Consider the following 24,582-nt stretch of genomic DNA (forward strand, 5'->3'; position numbering starts at 1 on the left):
TGTGGTCACCTCAACATTTGGGTTGCGTGTTCAGACTTCAAGACAGTGAGTTGCGTGTTCAACTCTTAACCAGTGTGTGCTGTGTGTTCACCTCAAAGTTTGGGCTGCGTGTTCAACTTTCAAAAAACTGTGGGCTGTGTGTTCACGACAACAAGTTTGAACTGTGTGTTCGGATTTCAAGAAAATGTGGGCCACGTGTTCACCGCAAGAATTTGGGCTGCGTGTTCAACTTTCAAAAAACTGTGGGCTGTGTGTTCCCGACAACAAGTTTGAGCTGTGTGTTCGGATTTCAAGAAAATGTTGGCCGCGTGTTCACCGCAAGAGTTTGAGCTGTGTGTTCAGATTTCAAAAACTGTGGGCTATGTGTTCATGACAATAAGTTTGAGCTGTGTGTTCAGATTTCAAGAAAATGTGGGCCGCGTGTTCACCGCAAGAGTTTGAGCTGTGTGTTCAGATTTCAAGAAACTGTGGGCTGTGTGTTCACGACAACAAGTTTGAGCTGTGTGTTCAGATTTCAAGAAAATGTGGGCCGCGTGTTCACCGTAAGAGTTTGAGCTGTGTGTTTAGATTTCAAGAAACTGTGGGCTGTGTGTTCATGACAACAAGTTTGAGCTGTGTGTTCAGATTTCAAGAAAATGTGGGCCGTGTGTTCACCGCAAGAGTTTGAGCTGTGTGTTCAGATTTCAAGAAAATATGGGCCGCGTGTTCACCGCAAGAGTTTGAGCTGTGTGTTCAGATTTCAAGAAAATGTGGGCCGCTGGTTCACCGCAAGAGTTTGAGCTGTGCGTTCAAATTTCAAGAAACTGTGGGCTGTGTGTTCACGACAACAAGTTTGAGCTGTGTGTTTAGATTTCAAGAAAATGTGGGCCGCGTGTTCACCGCAAGAGTTTGAGCTGTGTGTTCAGATTTCAAGAAAATGTGGGCTGCGTGTTCGCGACAAAAGTTTGAGCTGTGTGTTCAGATTTCAAAAATGTGGGTTGCGTGGTCACGCCAAAAGTTTGAGCTGCGTGTTCAGAAATTCAAGTGCTTGAGCTATGTGTTCAAAATGCAAACCAAATGCTGTGTTATGGACTAAGTGTTCAGATTGAGCAGTGTTATGAGCTGTGTGCCCAGAAACGAGCTGTGTGCCCGAAGAACGAGCTGTGTGCCCAAAGAACGAGCTGTGTGCCCTAAAATGAGCTGAGTGCTCGGAAAATGAGCTGTGTGCCCAAAGAAGGAGCTGTGTGCCCGAAGAACGAGCTGTGTGCCCTAAAATGAGCTGAGTGCTCGGAAAATGAGCTATGTGCCCAAAGAAGGAGCTGTGTGCCCGAAAAATGAGCTGTGTGCCTGAAAAGGAGCTGTGTGCCCAAAAACGAGCTGTGTGCCCGGAAAATGAGCTGCGTGCTCGAAAAAAAGAGCTGTGTGCCCGAAAAATGAGCTGTGTGCTCGGAAATGAACTGTGTGCCCAGAAAAAGAGCTGTGTACCCGAAAACGAGCTGTGTGCCCGAAGAAGGAGCTGTGTGCCCAAAGAAGGAGCTGTGTGCCCTAAAATGAGTTGAGTGCTCGGAAAATGAGCTGTGTGCCCAAAGAAGGAGCTGTGTGCCCGAAAAATGAGCTGTGTGCCTGAAAAGGAGCTTTGTGCCCGAAAACGAGCTGTGTGCCCGGAAAATGAGCTGCGTGCTCGAAAAAACGAGTTGTGTGCTTGAAAAACGAGCTGTGTGCTCGGAAATGAGCTGTGTGCCTAAAAAGGAGTTGTGTGCCCTAAAATGAGCTGTGTGCTCGGAAAATGAGCTGTGTGCCCAAAGAAGGAGCTGTGTGCCCGAAGAAAGGAGCTGCGTGCCCGATAAACGAGCTGTGTGCCCGGAAATGAGCTGCGTGCTCGAAAAACGAGCTGTGTGCTCGAAAAATGAGCTGTGTGCCTGAAAAGGAGTTGTGTGCCCGAAAACGAGCTGTGTGCCCGGAAAATGAGCTGTGTGCCTGAAAAGGAGCTGTATGCCCGAAAACGAGCTGTGTGCCCGGAAAATGAGCTGTGTGCCCGAAAACGAGCTGTGTGCTCGGAAAATGAGCTGTGTGCCCGAAAATAGCTGTGTGCCCAAAAATGAGCTGCGTGCCCGAAGAATGCGCTGTGTGCCCGAGATCTACTGTCTGCCCAAAAGAGCTGTGTGCTGAGATTAAACAGAGTGTTGTGTTTCGAGCTGCGTGCCAAATGAACAGAATATTGTGTTGTGAGCGGTGGACCAAACGAACAAAGTGTTATGGTGTGAGCTGTGTGCCAACTGAATGGAATGCTATGTCGTAAGCTGTGTGCTAAGTCTTGCATTGTGCATGCATCTCATCGCACTATTTTGCGCTGTGACCATTACTTGCATTGTGCATGCATTTTACCGCGCTATTTTGTGCATCGCACTATTTGGTGCAATTTATACTCGCGCTATCTTGCGCACCTTACCTGTATCGCACTGTCTTGTGCACTCACCTGGTCTAGAAGACCTTAAATCCTTCGGTCTAAGGAGACCTTAAATCCTGCATCATCATTCGTGTTGTTCTGCGCATCGCACTTGCATTTATTTGCACTGTCTCGTGCACTTTCCGGTCTAGGAGACCTTAAATCCTCTAAAGGTGCAATTCCTTTGGTGTTTGTCGTGCCCGAACGACTTCCAGTGGTCTGGTATAGCCACCTGCCTGTGTTTGCGGTGAGTTCCTAGGAGACCAACTGAGACGGTGAAAACTAGAGTTCGAATGGCTTATGCCTAGAACGCAAAGGTTCGGGATTTCCGAGACTAAAGTCTGGTTTAAATACCCAGGGGTATATCCTCGGCTTGAAATCTGTATGGCAGCCCCATAGATTGAGATAGCATCTGTATGCACCTCAATTCTGGATACTGATCCAACCTAGTCTGTCACCCTGTTGGAGAATAGGGAAAGTTGCAACCATAGTCAGGGAGAAAAGTAGTACCTGTGGTTCAACTGAGAAGAAGAGGAAGATTCCCACATCAGCATGAGGTAGGACATTGCCGAGGTGAGTCATTACCAATTGCCCCTGTAAGATACCTTTACCTCTTAGCTATTACATTGCATCTTAGCCACTACACTGCAGTGCATTGCATGAGTCCTCAATTTTCAAACCGGCTTTGTGTAGCGTATAAGTCCAATTTTCAAACCGGCTTCGCGTAGCGTATAAGTCCAATCTTCAAAATATTTCTGCATATCATTTTGCATCCTGCCCCTGAACTACGCTGGTTTGATTCCTCGCAAAAAGGATACGTAGGCAGCCTGCGGGCACAACCATTTATTTATCTATATTTTGTTTGTTTGTCCAAGTCTTCGGCCTTGTCAAAAATGGGTCGTCTCTGGGCTTTGACATTCACTCCCGTCACTTCTTGACTTCCGAGTTCTGTCAAAGAGGGGCAACTGTAGACACCCCATTTTTGACCGCCTTTAAGACTCGGATGCGACTGATGGTTTTGGAAGATGTGCAGGGCAAAGGTTCAAGTTCTTCAGCAAGGAGAGAGTCAAAGCTCAACATCATACCCCTTTTTGGACAAAAACAATCTTGATCAAAATATTTTAGCCGTAAAACCCTCTCTTTCAAAACGTTTTTGAAATAAATTTTTACGATGTTCCGAGGCTCGCATTTTGTCAAATGTTGCGCTTTTTGGTAAACCGAGCAAGGACAAAGTGGAAAAGAATGAAAGAGAGATGAAATCTTTGAAAAAATCTTTCAAAACACCTTGCTTAGGGGTTTGAAGTTGAAGAAAAGAGGAGAAGAGGGAAGAAATCCAGTTGGAGGAGAAAATGGGCGTGAACCGTTAAGAAAGAGTCGAGCAGCCCTCGCCAAATCGGGCCTATTCATTTGTACACTTGGAATCAAGCTATGAGGCCACCACCGTTGGAAATAATACTTCCGGGGCTTCATTTTGCACTCAAGAATCTCCTAAATCCAATTCCGGACGGGGGAGATATAGTTGATTGAAGTAGGGCATCACTCCGGTTGGGACTGAATCTGCGCGGTTTCACGGAAATTGGCATAACGTTTTCCACAGGGGGAATTTTAATGCAAGGTTTGTGCCATTGGAAAGATAACTTCCGGGGCTTCAATTTGGACACTTGAATGGCCACCATTGGACTTCCAAATCACCCACAGGCCACTTTTCTTTTTCGACAGCCCATTTTTTTGTCCTGAAAGTAGCAAGCCGGCCAGAAAATCTAGCAGGCCGGCCACCTAGCTGGTGAAATGACTTTTTTGCCCTTTTTAGCTAGCCGGCCATAACCCCCTCCCCAAGTGTGTCCTAGAAGTGAATTTTGTTTTTCTCTAGGCCTTATGTCCGAGGGTTTGGCCTTTTGGGGGGAAACTTGAATTGTTTTCCCCCCCATTTTTCCCCCTCTTTTCCACCCTTTTTGTCTATATAACCAGCACTCCCAGCTGGTTTTGGGGGGTTACAAAAATTTCCCCCAAGCCTCTTGCATTCAATCCCTCTCTCTCTCTACTCCAAGCACCAAAACACCCTTAATCCTACACCCATTTCTACACCATCACCTAGCACCACACCACCACCTCCATTCCAGCTACTTGGAGCTGCTTTCCAGAGTTGAGGAGCACCATTTCTTGTGCCAAGAGGTTGTCAAAGATTGGTCTACAAGGGTGAGTCATTTTTCCCCTCTTTTGAGTTCATTTTTGCATGCTTTCTTAGCCATTCTTGCTTACACTTTTGGGCTTCGACCCTAACTGAAAATATCATTTTTTTGAGCTCTTTTTCATGTTTGTTTAAGGGCCTCTCACTGTTTGAGGCTTCCTTTTTGCACTTGCTTCTTTACCTCTCTTATATGCCTATTTCTTGTGTAGTATTTTTGGCCTACGTGTAAATTGTTTTGAGCTCTGTCATAAACTGTAAAGTGGCTTATTTTGAGCCCTTATTGAACATTGTTGAAGGACTCATCACTGTTTGAGGCTTCCATTTGCTACTTGCCTTTATATCCCTCTTTTGGCCTTATTTTTGCATGATTTGTTAGCCCCTTATGCTTGTATTTTTGGGCTCTGGTCCGAACTGTAAATGGACTTTTTTTGACCCCTTCTCCATGTTTCATTAAGGGTCTTTTGCTGTTTGAGGCATCCTTTTTGCTCTTTGTGTTTAAACCTCTTTTTAGGCCTTATTTTGCATAGTATTTTTAGCTTACTTATGCACTGTTTTGGGCTTGGTCACTAACTGTAAAATGCCATGTTTTGGGTCCCTCTTCAACATTTTTGAAGGGCCCTCTTTTGTTTGAGGCCAGAAACCATGGCTTGCTTCTTTATCTCACATTTAGGGCCATTTTTGCATATTGGTTTAGCCCTATTTGTGTTCATTTTTTGGCCTTGCTTAAAACTGTAAATATGATTTTTTTGGGACTGCCTTGAATCTTTCTTCATGCTTCATGATCAAATAATGCATGCTTTGTATAGCTATAGGTCATTGCGTATGCCTAGTTTTGCATTTCGGGTCTCATTTCATGCATCGGGTGCCATGTTGCCATGATTCGGGGCTGTTTTGTATCATATTTCAGTGCTGAAATTTGCATGTTTGCATACCATGTTCCATGCCTTTCCATGCTTTGGTAGAGTGGTATTTGTGCCTTAGGTTCGGTCCTCGGTTTGCGTGCACGTGTGCACGCATCTCGAGTGTCTCATTTTCATCTAATGGCCTCTTATGTGAGTGTGGCTGATGTCCACTCATGTTGGTGTAAGTTCATTATGCATTGTGTATGCCATTTCATTTCATAGCATTGCGTATGCTAGGTTGTATGTTAGCGCATTGTGTATGCCTTGTTACCTCGTGCATTGTGTATGCCATTTCATAGCATTGTGTATGATAGGTTGTATCTTAGTTGCATTTCATGCATATCATGCATATTGCATCATGCTTGGGGTAGGTGCTAGCCCGAGCACGGGAAACGAGGTGCGTTTCGTACTCCGAGTGACGGAACGTGTCTCAATTCCCAGTCGCCGACACTCCGGATTATCCATGATGGAGTCTAGGTTTTGTTGTGTTTTCATGTGCATTTATTCCATATTGAGTTGTGCAATTCGACTCCTCGGCCATCATGCATCGAGATGCGTGATTGGTGGCACGAGGATCGAGGCATGCATACATTTGTGAAAATACATTGCCATGCCCCTTTTCTGCTCTCTGTTGCAGCAAATCAAGAATCAGTAGTCTTCCGGGGCTGGGCGCACTTTCCAAGAAATTATTGCAAAACGAGGCTAATTGGGGCATCACAGTGGATTTCCGTGCAAGGCAACCCAGACATGCATCATTCATCATTTGAAGCAGAATCGAGGTAGTCCCTGGCTTGCATGCCAGTTTATTATTTTCTTAGTTAATTGGGTAATTAATTAGGATTTTTGTACATATTCGGGACTGTAATTATTGGGACTGTAATTATTCTATTTGGGACTGTATTATTTATTCGGATCCTCCGAGCGAGGGCACAACTGTAATAAGTGTACGTGTGTGTGATGTATGTCTTCCAACCCTACGTCTTTCTCCTTTTTATTTACCAGCTTATGATGGTTAGATTAGGGCATGTTTCAATTAGCATACAGTATGATAGCATGTTTGCATCCATTCATCTGTTTTGCATGCACCGGGCTCGGCGCATCTTACTAACTGTATTGTATTTTCAATTTCAAATTGAATACATGTTAGCTGTAGCATTTCATATGCCATGTTTAAAATAGCCGAGCCTGCTATAGTTGCATTTTTGCATGTGTTGCATTAGGCATTTCTGTATAGTTAGGATCATGCATGGATTTCTAACATAGCTTCTGTTTTGGCTTGAGTACTCGGCAAGTTTTTATGCTTTAGCATCCTTGCATGCGTGTGAGTGACTGCCATAAATAGCATGCTTACCATGAGGCTATATGCTTATGTGACATAACTGCCTGAATGCCTGTGGGTGAATGTTGGGTTATTTGAATTGGAACAATTCATCAAATGTGTGTTTTAAGCCCACTAGATAGTGGCAAAATCATGTTTTTCTAAGCCCACCTGACGGTGGCAAATCCACGTCTTAGCCTACTCGTGGGTAGGACCATCAAACCATTTTCAAACAAACAAACATGAAATGTTTTGTTCCAATTCAGACGATCCAGTCTATACTTGTATGCTGTGCGCATCACATAGTAAATCTAGGCTAATAACCGGAATAAGAACGCATAATGTTTTCAAAAATAGATATCATGGTTAGTAGAGGCCGATCTTTGATCGGGCGAGTGGGGGTGCTCACGAAGTGACCTTCCCCAATCGTACCCAAGTTCCCGAGCCGAGGCAACTTTAGTGATGACGGACACATGGCCTTAGGCAACGAGTCAGGGTTTCCTAAATTCCCCAAAAATAAAATATTTAGGTGGCGGCTCTGTATCTGGCAAAGCAGTCCATGTTTGGCACTTCTTTCTTTCAAAATCTGTTTTCTCAAAACGATTTGCCGGATTTGGACTCTTTGGTTCAGATTTAGAACCGTGACATTTTGAGTCCGAACTGTAGCGAGGTCCCCTGCGGACTTGTTACAGTGCCGAGGAGCCTTTGAATTGAACCATCATTTGCCACAAGAACAGGGAAGAGGTGAAGAAGGAAGACGACAACCTGTACAATGAGAAGAGGAGAAGAGGGTGAAAGGAAAAGAAGAGAAGCTGTGAGGGTGGAGCCGAGAGAGAGAAGGAAAGGGGCAGCCACCATATGTTCATGATTCTTCCAAAAGGAACCCCTCTCTTGCCTCAGACTTGGTAAATTATAGGGTTCTTATCTATTGTCCAACCTAACCATCTTTTTGCTCTTGTCAAGACTCCATACGTCCACTTGTCATGCCACTACTTACACAAATCAAAACTCTACCAGAAATTCTAATGGTCCAAAGCTTAAAAGCATGGACAATGACGGACAAGGAATTACAATAGGGGGCTTTTTGCTGGAAGTGATGATAAAACAGTGGGTTGCAGATCTGGTATGTAGGGGGAAAAAAGATGAGGTTTTAGAGTTACAATATTGCCCTCATTGTAGTCGACAAAGGAAAGCGACCGGGGTATTTTTTGTCCAAATTCTAACCTTCTTTAATCATTGGCTAAAGAAGGCCATGTATAGGTAAATAGTTATCATAAATATACTTCCTATTACTCTGGTTTCGGTTTTGTTTTATGCACCATGTCCACTTTTAGTTCTCAATGGTGATCATTTCAACCCTATCTTGATTAAGATTATGATTCCTGTAACTTCATGCAAAGAAGTCCTTTCTGCATCATTAATTATAAATTTCTAGTCTAGCTAAGATGTTGCTCACATGAAGTAGTTTTGTCTCTATAATTCATCAAAGTTAAGTTGAATTTGAGTCATCTTTGCCTCAATCTTTACTTCTTTGTAACTAAGAACTATTATCGCACAGCTTTACCTCTGTCATTTCCACTTCCTCTCATGAAGTGATCTTGAGCGTGGAAGTCCTGTTGTTGCCACTCTATAGTAGTGCTTTGCATTTTCTGGCTTCAGTGGCCTTAAACTGAGCTCTAGCTCATTTATGCAGTTTTGATTTTGCTGTAAGCGAGCAACTGTTGTCTTTATGTGGACTGCCATTATCTAATGGCATTTAAGATGTTTTTGACATCATCTATGAAGCCTATGGAACATATTGACAATTCCTTTCACATGAATTCATTCAACTCAGAATCTCTTAAGTGTTTTCTAAGATTTTCAATTTGCCTTAATTATCACTGATACAATCACCACAGTCCACGATTGTTGCATTGTGAATGACTTTTCTACTCTTGAGTTCTAATATTTTATTTCCTTTGCCGTCCTTAATTATACAGTTGTAGATTTAAAGTTGTATTTTGTTTATCATATATAATTTTTCCACTAATTTTTATTAAATTTTATATTCTTATGTCTTTTTGTGTCTCTTACAAAATAGAAAAATAGATAATCTTTTCTGCCTAACATCCGTTATATGCATAAGCCGGATTGTTACCCATTGCCACTATTTACATAAATGTTTACAATGATTGCCTTTTTTTGGTGCAGGGATGGTTACAATGACTTCAACACATTCTACATGCAAGTAAGCATTGTGACATTGGATGTTATTTGTTGGATTCTATAAATTACAAAGTTTATCAATTTTGCTGGAGTTATTTTGATAATTCAAGTTGCTAAGCAAAATTTGTGTTGGACTCATCAGTTAGCATTGCTGCTGATTGGTCGTTGGTGTCAGCATTAACACATTTTTTGTTGGTCTAATTAATTTACCACCACCATTGCTAGTGATTGTTTCTTCTCTCTTATTGTTGAATTGAACATTTTAACATTATAATTTTTTTTTTCCATATGTTTGACAGATTGGCAATGGATGGAATATAGTTCGGGGAGCATCAAAGGATTACATTTTGAATTTTTGGATATATTTTGTCATAGGTTTTTATTATGAATTTGCAAGCTTGGAAGGTTTTTTGGAATTACATGTTTGAAGTTTTTTTCGCATGTTTGACAGATTGGCAATGGATGAAATATAGTTCAGGGAGCATCAAAGGATTACATTTTAAATTTTTGGATATATTTTGTCATAGGTTTTTGTTATGAATTTGCAAGCTTAGAAGGTTTTTGGGCATTACATGTTTCAAGTTTGGGATTGTAAGAGATTTGTACTTAAATTGGATGTTTTGGATTTGATATGTTGTTTATATTTAATATGGTACTACTTTTGAATTAAGTTTATTTTTGGATGCTTTGCACAAGTGTGTTAATTTGAATTATATTTTGCTTATGTTTATAGGTTTATGAATTATGTATTGAACAGGGAAATTGTTAAAAAAAATTATAAATAATGAATTTTTGGTGACAGATTTTTTTAGTTGTAAATTTACTTTTGGTGACATTTTATTTATGTTGCTGAAAGTGTGTGTCAATTTTTTTAGCGACCCAAAACTTGATTGGTCGCCAAAAGTTTTAACATTCAATAACTAATTCTTTTAGTCACTGAAAGATATTTTTAGCGACGCATTTATATGTCGCTGAAACTTAACATGTCATCAGCTGAAGGCTACTTTTGGTGACTAAATGTTAATTTATGGCGATGAAATTTTAGTCTTTTGGCGACAGAAATATTTGGTCGCCAATTTATTTATAAAGGCAACCAAAATTGATTTGGTCACCGAAGCACTTAGTGACAGGGCTTCAGCGACCAATTTTGTTCATGTCGCGGATACTTTCAGCAACCAAAATAACACTTTTGGTGACTAAAAAACAGGTCGCTAAAAGTGTTTTGGGTTGTAGTGATGTTCCAAAATTATTTGATGCTCTGCGGAAAACTAAGGCGGTGTTTTAACTTGGTTTTTATTAATTAAAATAATTTTAACTGCCAAAAAAATTACAAAAAAAAAAGAGAAAAAAACAGCAACAACAACGTGATAATCATATAAATTTTTTAAAAAGGCAAATTATATTAAATCCCTTCAAACTATCGACCACTTATAATTTATCCTCTAATGTTTTAAACCTAACAATTATCCTCCCTCAAAATATTTGAATAAAAAATTATCAAGTGTTGTGCACATAATGCTTATATTAAATTTTTACAAAAGATAAAATAAAATAATTTGGTCATAAAATTTAATATAATCATCATATACACCGTACTTAATATTTTTTTATCTAAATATCTAACAGAAGAATTTAATATTCAAATAGTTTGAAGGTGTAATTGTTAAATTTAAAATATTCAAAAATAAAATGTAAATAATTAATAATTTGAGGGAGTTTAATATAATTTACCCATAAAAAAAATAGATCAAATGAATGAATGTGACAATGGAGTGGGCCCTCTCTCACTTCTTCTACAGGAGCCCGGATCTTCTGCCGCTTTATCCTGCGGCGCCCCAAAACGACGCCGTTTTGGGGCCAAATTTCAAAAAAAAAAAAAAAAATACACAAAAACACAGAAATTTGAATCAGAGAAGAGAAAGAGGGGAAGAAAAACACATCTTCTTATCTTCGGATTTGTGGATTTAGAACTTCTAAACATCTTCGAATTCCATCGAAAAAGTCTATATTTTTTGGGTTTTTCTTGTTTACTGGTTTCGATCTTGTGGGTATGCTCTGTTTCTGAGTTTGGTTCTTTAGAAGGAATGAGTTTTCCATAGAAAACAATGTTTTGAACTGGGTAAGAGCTCAAAGTGCTCCAATCTTCACTAAAGAACTCAAAGTCGCTTTGATCGGATGAGAATGATGGTGATGACAAGCTTTGATCTTCTTCTTTGACATCACTGTATATTGGAAGATCAAAGAGAGAGTGTGTCTCCTCTGTTTCATCATCTTCTTCTTGATGTTGCTCTGTCATTGATATTTGGTTGGAAAAATCAGAGAAGAAGAGGCATCCGAATCATCCTTGTGAGATCTATTTGCATCTCCAATGAATTCATAGCTCAACACAAGATTGCTTACAGCAGATTTCTTCCTCTCTTTCTCTTCTCTGATTCAGATTCTGTGTTTCTGTGTATTTTTTTTTTTTTTTTTAAATTTGGCCTCAAAACGACGTCGTTTTGGAGCGCCGCAGGAACCGCCGCAAGATAAGGCGACAGAGGATCCAAACTCTTTCTACTGAGACCACAAAGTTGGGGAGTAAAAGTTTTCACCCAAAATATAGAGTTAGCTCATTCTGTCTACATTTACTTTTCAAAAGTTGGGGAGTAAAAGTTTTCATCTAAAATATAGAGTTAGCTCATTCTTTACGTTTTGGGCAGACAGTAAAAAGTCAATTTTTTGGCTTTTTAATTTTTTTTACATAAAGAAGTTACAAAAATTTCACAAAAAATCAGCTTTTTTAATACAAAAAAGCCAAAAGTCACAAAAAAGTCAATAAATCAACTTTTTACCAACTTTCTAAAACACCACTTTGTCTACATTTACTTTTCAAAATTGACCTGGGTTATTCAAATTCAAATATAAATTAATATTTATTTTTAATATTATATCAAATATATTAATTTAATTAAATAATTTTTTTTTCTATGTTTTTACATGTTTTTTTAGTAAAAAACTAAAAAATGATCTAAAACATACTAATTTTTGTTTGCCTCATATTTTAATCAAAAAATTAAAAAATTATTAAAATAACTTATTCTAAAATGAGACCTCATTATTATGACAAATGAGATGCTGAACTTAACATATAGCCTTTGTTTGGAAAGTTGATTAGCTTTTTGACATTTTGAATTTTAACATAAGCTAAAAAGTCTCGTTTGGAATGTTTTTTTTTTTTTTTTTTTTTTGCTTTTTTGACTTTTGTGGAAGAAAAAATGAAATAATTATGGTTTGGATACGACATTTTATCTTATTGACTTTTTAGCCTATTTTATCTTTTTGTGACTAAAATAATCTCCAACTTACATGCCAAACATAGCCATACTATATAATTTGGTCATACCAATCCTTAAAATAGTGTGTATAACAGTCAAATTTTAATTTTTAATTTTGGTAAATTGTCTATTGCTTGATAGTGATGGTCAAATTATTTTATTTCTCTACCGTACTCTTTTACTTTATTATATATAGTCTTATAAGTTTACTCATTGACAGCCGTGTTATAAACGGACAACATAAAGTATTGTCAAAACTATCTAAAATCAAGTACTGTTGTTATAAAATCTTAATGAAATTTAAAAACTTATAAAGTGTGTGCCACTAGTTTTTTTTCTGGCCGGCCATAATGAATTTAAAAATAAAAAAAAGGATTAAATTACAAATACAACTTATAAAATTTATTAAATTTACAAATTCTCTAGTTAGAACAACAACAACTAGAACTATAAGTCTTCTAGTGTAATAATAATTTATTATGTATTTATTTTAAATTTTTTATATCATACTTAAAATTATGATTGTTAGTCTCTTTCAATATTAAAAAAGTTTCAATTTCATCAGATTTAATGTCTATCATATGTTGGAAAAACAATATTTTTTTGGTGTCTTTAATGCAATATTAAAGTGGGTGTCAGTTCCCAATTGAGGTGAATTAAAGTGGGTGTAGATTCTTACCATTATTTTTCCAACATCATATATGTAATCTGATTAATAAAATTTATAATTAAATAAAAAATTGTGAGCTCATAAAATAATAATCTCAATTCTATAGTATAACCCTATTAATTAAACATTTGACTAAGGCATTGTTTCACATCTTTACAAAAGAGTATTTTTTTATCTTTTTATTTTTTAAGTCATGTTATCTTTTTATTTTTTTACACATATTTTAATAATAAAAAAATATACTTATTAAAATCATATTAAGTAGCTGTCTAGGATGTACGTATGTTTTGAATTTTTTTTTTGACTTTTTACGAAAAGATAGGCAATAAAATCAAAATTATCATTTTATGACTTTTTGATTTAAAATTTTAATTTTTGAATAATTGAATTCAAATAATAAAATAATAATTTTAGCCTAATGACTTTCTCACAAATTATCCTTAAATAATATAAAATTTTTAATTTTTTTAATAATTTATTAATTTTTTAACTTTTTTAATTTATCCTAAACAAAGCCTAAACAAGGACAAATATATACTCTTCGGTCCCATAATATTAGTCTCTTATTCTATTTTTTATTGTCTCAAAATATTTGTCTCTCTTCAAAAATCAGATACAAAAATAATATAAATTTTTTATTTTGCCCTTCTTTTAAATTCATAAATAATATAAAAAGTACAATTATGACATCGATATTCTTAAAAAAATATACTGTTAAAAGTTAATTTTAAAAAATTAATTTTTTTAAAGTACAATAGTTATACTATCAAAAAAAAAAATTAAATTTCTTAAAAATGACCATTATTTTAGATCGGAGTCAGTATTAGAGTCGAGTGATGGGGGTGATGTTTTTGCTTATGTCATTGTTCTTCGTTAAAGTGATATGTCATGTGGGTCGTGTAACCGACAAAATCATAAGAACATTAAGATCAAGTTTGGGAAGACTAAATAAGTTTACTTTTTAACTTTTTATGAAATATGGGTTGGGTTTGAAGTGATGTGTTGGAGAGATGATGTAACTTAAATAGGATAATAACTTTTTGACTTTTTAAATTTTTTAGAGGATGTCAAACTTGGCCTAAATGCAAACATGAATGTTTGACAAACGTGGCAACTCACAGACCTAGACATAGACCCAGACAGTTAGAGTAGCTACTATATAACGAGAATCTATGATTGGGGTAGCATCCAACCTTTAACTAGTTTCAGTCTTTATTTTATCCGAAGAATGTTTCCGAATTGGAGTAGCATCCAACCTTTAACTAGTTTCAGTCTTTATTTTATCTGAAGAGTAGCATCCAACCTTTAACTAGTTTCAGTCTTTATTTTATCTGAAGAATGTTTCCGAATTGGAGTAGCATCCAACCTTTAACTAGTTTCTGTCTTTATTTTATGTGAAGAATGTTTCCGACTCTCAACCGATTGCGCCGCCAGGACCATTTATTAATTATACGGACAAATTACAAAAACATTCTCTTAAATTTATTAAAAATATAATTTATCATTTATAATTTTAAAAATTATATCTCATCTTTTAAAATTTTTAATTTCATAACAAATTATTTATTTTATCAATAAATTATTAAGTTAATTAATAATTTTTAATTATGTTAAAAATTTATTTTAATTAATAATTAAGTTAATTTTATCAATATATAAGAAAGCAACTAAAAATTTTATTTTTCAATTAATTGTGTTAAATAATATTTTTTAATAAAAATGTATTTGTAATTTTTCAAGGCACAGGAGGTAATTCGTATCTTAAGCAAACCTAAAAGGTTATATTTGTAATTATCCTAATTATAAACACAAAAATTCATATATATATATATATATATATATAATATGAATTAATGTAAACTTTTCATTTAAAAATAAGATATTTATAAAAATGATATGACACATTATTTTTAAAATATTTTCTGCATATATATTATAATTAAATGCTAACTACCAAGACTTGAACACATACACACACAAATATATATATATATATATATATATACATATTCATTTTTAATATGAGTCCTACCATAATAAAAAATAAATACAAATAAAAAAATATTTTTCTTCAATATTTTTTTTAAAATATATATTTTTTTCTAAATTTTTTGATCCTTAGTATGACTAAATTGTAAGATTGCAAATTTTCTTATTTCATTTGTAGTTTATTTTGGTGCATCTCATGTACAGCTTATACCTCCTCTTGTTCCCTTTTTCATTTTTACATATTTAAAAAATTACTGATCTATTAAATAAAATGAAAGAAAAAGAAGATGGACAAGTAAATATGTGGAGAGAGAACTACACATGAGCATCTGATTGATAATAAAACCATACATTAGCTCAACAATGCTAAAACTATGTGACTAATTTTATTATATTTTTTCAAAAAATCAGACCAGCTCTAAAAAATAATATGTGATACACTTTTCGTTAGTTTAAATAAAAAAATTAATTGTAACAATTTAGCCAAAAATCACATAGTGACTATCTTGGCTTACAAAATTTGTTTGTGCTGTCCATTTTTAAAAATTCTATCTATCTATTTATATTTTGGGTTCATTTCGATTTTACTTTTTCATAATTGTTGGATTATGTAATGAAAATTATCCATTACAATCATATAATGAAGACCATCCCAATCCCAATAAAACAACTTCCACACATAAGAAAGAGTTGTGTATGATTTTGTAATTAAATTTTGTACAGTCAAACTTAAGGAATGCTATTTAGAAACAAAAATGCACCTACAATGACATAGCACCTACAATGTGTGTATGGGATCAAGTTGACAAAGCACTTAACATATAATTGTGAGTAAATTAAAAAATGCTTTATGAATCTCCTGTTCATTTAGAAATTTAAATGATTAATAAAATGTTAACTTAGAAAAATAACATAAATGATATTAGATAGATGTTCGATATTTTTTTAAATCAAGTTAAAATATTTTAATAATAATAATACAAAAGAGAAGGTACATATGGGTCACAATTAGAACGTGATATCTAACTTTATTTTTGACAAACAAGTGCCAATCCTACCACACTCATCACACCCAAACTCCTCACTTTCTTTTTAATCTTTGGAAAAACTAGTAACAATAATTTATGAATAGGGCAAGCTTATAACAGATTGTTATCTGCCACAAATTAGAAATGAGGTCATCGAGTGAACCAAAAAACCCTGGTGAATTGAACTTTACACACAAAGCGATTCTAACTTTCTCAAGTTCGCACAAAGCCATTATTTTTGGTTGAGTGTTCTTAAAAACGCACATTCATTCATGTGCTCCCATATTGACCCAAGAGTTGCAAAAGGGAGTACTCTCCTGATCTCCTTATGATAGGAGAAATCATACATAAGAAGGTTATTGGACTCATTAACAACAACTGACATCTATGCTTCCACGCACCTAGATTTAAACCAAAAAGAAAAGAAAAAAAAGCACACATGCATCTTGTTCCGACAAGTTACTTGTAGCCTCCTAGGAGAAGACAAGCCAGGAGTTGGGAGATGCTTTTATTGTTACATAAACTCAATTCTTAATAAAAACATGTTGTTGCAGGTCCCTCCTTGAGTCCTTCTCTTAGTTAGGAGGAAATAGCTGCAGAACCTCGATGCGGTTAGGGCCTTCAAATTCCACAGAGTATGAATTGAGCGCAGGTGTATAAAAAAACCTCATTGTTTCACCAACCTCCAGTTCATTAGCCTTTGCTAAATCAAGCCATTCTTTTGGTTTCAAGGCCTTTCTTTGATCTGCCCTTATTGTCATCCGAAGCTCCCAATAGCTTCCACCTTGATCCCACACAGGCATGACGGCATCATTGTCTTCAGGCAAATCAGCTGCCCAGTTCGGTATCTCCAAGGTGTACGTAATGTCTGTGTGGGAGAGCACCTTACCAAAGCAATAGTTTTCCATATCCTTTCTTGAATTGATTCTCCAAGACCTAAACAAATTAAGGATGTGATCAATTAAATGTATATTCGAAGAATAACTTAAATTAATCCAAAAAGAAAGTATACAAATAATAAACAAAAATGAAATTACAAAACAGAACAGAATAAAACAGGTCCTCCCACCCCACAACCCTCTAAGAACTTTCAGAGAGAGAGAGAGAGAGAGTGAGAGAGAGAAGCATTACCTTTACTTGCTCTTATCTCTGAAACTTGTGTCTAAGCTCAGAAAATGAGGTGTTTATATAGAGGAAAGACAGAAAGAGTGGAAGCTACTGTCAATGTCATTGTTTTTTATCAACAAAAGAATTTTTATTAATGAAGATCAAAATACAAGTGCAATCACAATAAAATTTAACAATCCCAACTATGTCAACATCAAAAAAAGGAAAATTCATGTAGTATTTTACATTCTTTTTTAATCATTAAATCTGTGAAACTTAAGGGTGTGTTTGGTTTGTATTTTGAGATAATTTTTTTAAAATTTTTTTGGAGAGAGAGTTTAAAAACTTTTTTAGTTTGTTTAGTTGTATATTTTGAAAATAATTTTGGAGTTTGGGATGATTTGATATTTTGTTGTAGTTGAATAAATGCGTGTGAGAGAAAAAAATGATTGAGAATGAGAGAGAAGAGAAAAAAAAATGATTGATTGATGTGTAATAGAGAGAGAAGTAATTTTAGAACTTTTTTAATAAAATTTGTAACCAAAGATGTTTTTAAAAATTTTCATATTTCAAAACACAAACCAAACACACCCTAACATTTTGATGTTATTTTAAGAAAGAACATGACGTCATGTAATAAAGAATGAAGTATTGCTTCAATACCATCATTGCATAATCTTTTGAAAATTGAGGTGTAATATTCATTTTTGACATATTATTTGTTTGACATTTTTGTCAAAACAAGGCCCACATACTCTACGTGCATATGAAGTTTTTACTTGAAACAAAATGTACTTTCATTAATTCGCCGTATTATAAATACACAAAAGTGTTTTATAGAGAGATGTACAGATAGTATCCATAGACTCACATTTTTGTTTTTGTGAAAATTTATTTTGCACTTAAATTTACTTTTTGTATATATATATTTTTTAATTTTTTTTAGTTTTTTTGATTTTTTTTATGTGAGAGGTGATGTGACTTAAAATGGGTAAAAAGTTGACTTTTGACTTTTTATTGATGTTCCCAAATGGCCTAGCAACTAGCGTATGCAATTCAGATAACTAATAATAAAAATAAATAACAAACAATTCAATATCATAATATGCATGTCACATAAGTGATAAGTATATTTTTAATGAAATCTAAGGTTTTGGGTTCAAAACTTATTTATGCTGTGTATAATAATTTTTTTTATTCTAGCATATATAATGTTGCCAAGTGACATGAAGAAAAGAAGATTTCAATTAATATAGATTAAGAGGTTGTTTGATATTTCTTATTTTAACATATATTTTTTATTTTATTTAAATCACATCATCTTTTATTTGAGTTATAATATATTTCTTTCATTTTATATATCTTTTTATAAAAAATTAAAAAATATATTTATTTAAATCATTACAAATAATCCCTAATTATTATTATTTGGGTCCACATTCATAATTTTATTTTTATTTTTATTTTTTATTTTTAGTTCAGTTTCACTCCGGTCATAAAGGGTTGCTTTTTAAAAGTACCTATGAAGCATGATTCGAATCTACTAGTTAACAACAATCATTATTCATAAATTCATAAGTTTTAAAGGTGCGTCCACAAACTTGACTTTTGTCCTCACAAGTACCTAAGTAACATCGTTCACAATTTTACAATTATTCAGCTTGTTTTAGTTTGGGTTTGTTTGGGGAGATGGAATGGAGTTAAAATAGTCATATAAAATAAAATATATTATTTTAGTTTAACAAGATAAATCATTTTATCTAATTTATAATCATTACATTTTTTCTCTCATAAAAAAATTAAAAAAATCAAAAAAATTAAAAATTCTTTTCCAAACGAGACTTTTTAACCTTGGGCTAAAATAGTCAAAAAGTTAAAAAGTCAATCCACTTCCCAAACGAACCCTTTGAGTTTTCTAAATTTATTTTTTTTAAAAATTAAATGTAATGTTTGGTTTATTTTTTAAAATTTTATTTTATTTTTAAATCATAATTTGAATGAAACATATTAATCAAACATATTTTAAAAAAAACTGAAAATTATTTTCAAAACTCCTCTCTTCTATTTATTTTAATTATTATTATTCAATCAATCAATAACTTTTTTTTCTCTCATCTCTCCTCTCTCCTTTCACATTCTTTTATATTCTATACATCAATCAATCAAAAAAAATTAAAAAAGTTACATATCATTCCAAAACTATTTTCAAAACTTGTAACAAAACAAATTTTCTCTTTTTAAATCATGATTCCAAAATTTAAAACTCAAAACACAATTCAACACTCAAATCATAATTCTAAAATTAAATCAAATGGAATTTTTTTTTTTGTATTTTTTAATTTCTATTGATTTTTTTTAATATTTTAAGTAATTTTTAAAATTTTTAAATACACCTAATATACATTTACTTAAAAAGTATAATATTTGTGAATTTTTTAAAAAAAATTCACTAAATATTAAAAATATAAAAAAATACGAAAATTTAGTATATTTTTCATATTCTTGTATATTTATTATTAATTTTTTAAAAATATATTTTTACAAATATTTTATTTTTTAGATACATCTAAGTAAGATGCATCTAAAAAAGTAAGAAAAAATACTTAAAATTTAAAAAATATTCACTAAATAAATAAATAAATAAAAACAAAAATCTTAATTTTTAAAAAATTGAATTTCGAAAATTGAAATCAAAGACAGTGATTAGTTTTATGAAAAATGTTTGAGACTTAAAAGAATTTTTTTTTTCTTTTTTACAATTGTACCTACAATAATGTGATGTGATATTATATATGTTAATTCTTGATTTATTATGTACTTAATGATATAGGGACCAACTCCTTTACTACATAGTGAAAATGTGGATCTAAAAGTATGAATATGTGTCATTGCTCTAGTTTTATTTACAAATTTCAAGTACATAAAGTACATGGGAAAATGAGTGGGAGCTTTAATTAGAGCTACCACTAGTGATGTGGCAGTGGGTTCCACCCACTGTCACAATATGTGTTGTGTCTTTTTTTTTTTTTTTTTTTTGGCTTTGCATGGGTTTAGAGCCACTAAATTAGTTGTCTCTAACACCACCGTTCCTTGGTCTCTTTCTCTCTCTCTCTCTGAAATCCCTTATTCAAAGAGGCCGGCTACTCTAGCTTTTCTTTTTCCTTTTGTTTCTTTTGTAGCTATTTATTTATTTATTCATTCATCACCATATTAGTCACTAGCCTTGGCAAAGCAAAGGGGTTATTCGTCGGGTCGGATTAACACTATATAATAAGGAATTTTGTATCTTAAAATCCTCCGAACTGATGGTAGTGGGGAATTTATTAATCTTTCTATACATACCTTTATGACCTCTCATGGCATTCTACACTAGCATTCTTGTCCATATACTCCCTTTTAGAATGGAGTAGCTGACAGGAAACATCTCCACATTATTGAAATTACGATTGCCCTTCTATATCATTCCTCTTTGCCTTTTCTCTTTGATGCTATAGCCACTGCTGCTTATCTTATCAACAGACTTCCTTGTGTTTTCCTTTTCGAATTCTTCTCAATTTGAGCTGCTCTATCATAAACCACCTTCTTACACCATTCTTTGAGTGTTTATGTAACAACCTGAAAATTTAAATTGTCCCTTAAATTTTATAATAATATTATTTAATTATAAATGAGAAAAATCCTAAATGTTTAATTAAATATTCCGTAAGAGTAAAATAAAATGTGACACTCTAAATATTTAATTAATACCATAATAATAATAATAATAGTGGTGTAGACACTCCATTTTTGATCGACCTTGAGACTCAGACATTGTCGTTTGAACGCTCGATAATTGTGCATGTTTGTGCTCGTTTCAAGTTTTCGGGATTTTCGGCTGAGTGCCTTGTCTCCGGGCCTCTGAACTCTTTGTGTTTTCGCTCGGTGTGTAGACCATGCCTTGTTTTCCCTTGCTTGGAGGGAGAAAGAGGTCTGTAGACCACTTTTGGTGCCTGTAGACTAGTTTTCGAGGCTTCCGGCTGCGCGCCTCGACCCTCGGACTCTTGTCTTGCATCCTTTTTGATTTGTTTTTGACACAAACCTTGTTTTCCTTGCTTGGAGGGTGGAATGAGGGTGGGAGACCAGTTTCTCTCCCTGAAAACCACTTTTCTTCCCTGCTAGCCAGTTTTCTTCCCTGTAGACCACTTTTGGTGATCTACAAGTGGTTTGCAGCTGGAAAAAGTGGTCTCCCACCATGTCACCACCTTGCTTTCCTGGTGTAGACCACCTCTCCCCCCTGGGAGACCACTTTTCTTTCTAGGAGACCACTTTCTTTCCGGGAGACCACTTTTTGTCCTGGCCGACTAGAAAAAATAGCTGGCCGACCACTTTAACTGGTTGGCAGCTTTCCTGCATATTCTGCAGGTGTTGTGGATGTCAGCTGTGCCAGCTGGAGGGCACAGATTGCATCCTCCATACATGTAGGGATTGCTTGGAGCTCTTAGCCTCCTCAAGAAGCTTGATTCTTGTTTTCTATAAGAGAGAAGGCTCTCTCACTTGTCTTAGGTTCAAAAAATATTGCTTGAGCTATACATATCATATATATCTATAGTCCTCAATTCCTCTCTTGTTTTGTGTCTTAAAGTGCATTTTCATCACACTTTTGCAAACAAACACACATTAAAACACCATACTCTTGTTGCTGAGGCTTCTTGAAGTTGGTTTTGGTGTTTTTGGACTGGTTTTGATAAAAAAAAAAAAAAGCTGCTGGAGTTGTTGCTCTAAAGTTGTTCTACAAGGGTGAGCTTCTAACCTCTTAAACCCTTTGTTTTGATTAAGCTTTTGGCTCTACTTTCATGCTTATTTTGGCTTGACTTTCTACTACAAAAAGTTCTGATTTTGCATGTTTGTAATGTTTGTTTAAGGTCTCTTTTGTGTTGGGGGTGGTCTACCCCCTATTGGGCTTGTTTGGCTTTGTTTTACACCATCTCTGTAGGCCCTTGAGATCACTTTCCCTTGGCCTTTTAACCACTGAAATCCAGTGAATTTTCAATAGTAAAACTTGTGTTTTGAGGTCTTAAATAGGGGAGGGTCATCCCCTCTCATTGTATCTTGGATGCTTGCTTCATTTGCCTCATGTTTGAGCATGTTTGTTAAGCTTATGTTGACTCCATCTTAGCATGTATTTGGGATTATTTTGACATGGCATACCACTTTTTTGACTTGGTTTGGTCACCCCTTGCATGCTTTATACACTTGTAGTGTAAATTTTGCAAACTAGCTTTGTGTGCCTTATGAAGTAGTATGTCTTTCTAGCATGTTTTGGCTCCATCTCAGCTTATTTTTGGTGTTATTTTAGCATGCCATAACTCTGTTTTAGATTGGTTTGATGGCCCCTTGCATGCTCCATGCACTTGTAGTGCAATTCCATTCATTGGCCTAACATACATCATGCTTTTGACTATCATTCTAGCATGATTTTGGCTTAATTCTAAGAAGCTTTTGTTCATATTTTAGCATGCTCTAGGTCTGATTTATGTTGTTTTGGTCATGCATGCCTTGCTTTGCATAGCTATAGTACATTCTAGCTCACTATCCAATGCTTATGACGAATATTTTTAGTGTCGAGAACCTAGGAATTTTTTTTTTTGTGATACAATTTATCTAGATTTTATTTTCTTTTATTTTTAGGATTTTTTTTTAAAACTTTTTATATTGAACATTGTTTAATGTTATGGATATGTTTTGATCCATGATTCTAATTCATTTATTGATTTTTCATTCTATATTTCTGTAATTTTCATTGTAATCAATCAATTCGAGTCTGGATTCTTACAATCTTGTAATGGGCTATGAATCTATTTATTCTGCACTTCTTTTTTTTTTTTGCAGGATATTATATATATATATATATATTTTACTTCAAGTTCGCAGATGATGATGATGAGGACGTTACCTCCACAATCCGTTCCAATAGTGGACTTCGTAAAGCTGTAAGGACAGAGGAATTCAATGATGTAAGGACAAGGCTTTCAGAGATGGACACTGAAATTCATGACCATGGTAGATGGCTTCGAAGGATGGAAAATAATTTCAAGGTGATGATTTATGTGATTGTATTCTGCATCATTTTGTACTTTATAATGTAAATTAGTTAAACATTTAGGTTTTGGGGAATTTTATGGATGTAATTATGGATTTACTTATGGATGTACTGGACATGATGGATCAAGTATATATGTTATCTTTTCAATGTTGTCATGAATTGAATGTCGTGTTCTCATAGATTGTGGATATATGTTGTCACAGGTATATGTTGTCATTGTAAATTCAATTTTTTTATGTTGCTGTTGGACTTGTTCTGGAGCTGTTTTTCAACAGTTTTAGGCTTGTTTTGGTCTTCCAATATATCTATTCAATATCATTTGAGCCTCCAAAGAGACTATATCTGTTGAACATAAATAAAATTTATCAAGAATAGAAAAAATGCAGCAGTAGCATCCATTGTGACAACACAAATGTAGCAGCTGCACAAAATTCATTGAAGTTGTGTACTTGAACAAACATATGCACTCTCACCACCTTTTTCGCATTTTAAAAAAAAAAACCTTTTATATGACCACTATACTTGATAAGCTATTTTTTACTTTCATTTCATTCTATAGTGTAATAAAAAAAATCATCCAATCATGAACATCCAGAAAGAAATAATACATTCTAGAACCTAATTTCCATGCAATTTCACCATGAATAGCTGTTAGTATAATAGCCAATTCTCCAGAAAAGCCATTACAAAGAAATATAAGAACAAATAAAATTCAAAATTGATAAACACAACCAATAAAAACAGAACTTCTCTATTTTATTGCAAGGGGGAAAAAATGGTTACAAAAAATAGAACTTCTATTTTATTACAATTAAAGCTCAAACAGAACTTCTCCATTCCCCTTCCTGTCAATTCTCTGCTTTTCATCATCAATGGCAGCATCATTCTCCATCTTGGGCTTCTTGTAGAGCATGAAATTCCTAACTCCAACTGGCTCAAAGCTACAAAAAACAAAAACAAATTCAAAATCAAAATAAAGCCTGAAAAGATTGAAAATAGAAGATTAAAATTCGTGGGATTGAAAATAGTTGAGTTCAACCAACTGTTGCTGCTGCTGCACAAAATTCATCTACAAAATGCAGCAGCAGCAACATTGAGTTCAACCAGCAGCAGATGAATTTTGTTCAACATTGACACACCAACAGCAACAACACAAATGCAGCAGCAACAAACAAAAGTCAAACCAAAGTCATCAAAGTAGTTCTAATAAAATGCAGCAGCATCATTAATGACTTCAACAAAAAAAAAAATGCAGCATTGACACAAACAAAGGATTCGTTTCCGGTTCTTCAACTTCCTCACTCCCATTCAATGAAGGATTATTTGAATCAATGTCCCTTGACGCATATAACTT

At 34.4% G+C, this 24,582-nt stretch overlaps 1 long non-coding RNA gene across 1 annotated transcript; it reads left to right on the forward strand.

The window, feature by feature from the left end:
* The first annotated feature begins 9,021 nt into the window (after positions 1 to 9,021).
* Positions 9,022 to 9,713, forward strand: LOC145796575 (uncharacterized). Its single transcript, XR_014337060.1, has 2 exons — positions 9,022 to 9,060; positions 9,338 to 9,713. It is a non-coding gene; the product is annotated as an uncharacterized LOC145796575 (long non-coding RNA).
* The last annotated feature ends 14,869 nt before the right edge of the window (positions 9,714 to 24,582 follow it).

Source organism: Camellia sinensis, chromosome 8 (assembly GCF_055761805.1).
Source record: "Camellia sinensis isolate YWXY chromosome 8, ASM5576180v1, whole genome shotgun sequence".
NCBI classification, from domain to species: Eukaryota; Viridiplantae; Streptophyta; class Magnoliopsida; order Ericales; family Theaceae; genus Camellia; species Camellia sinensis.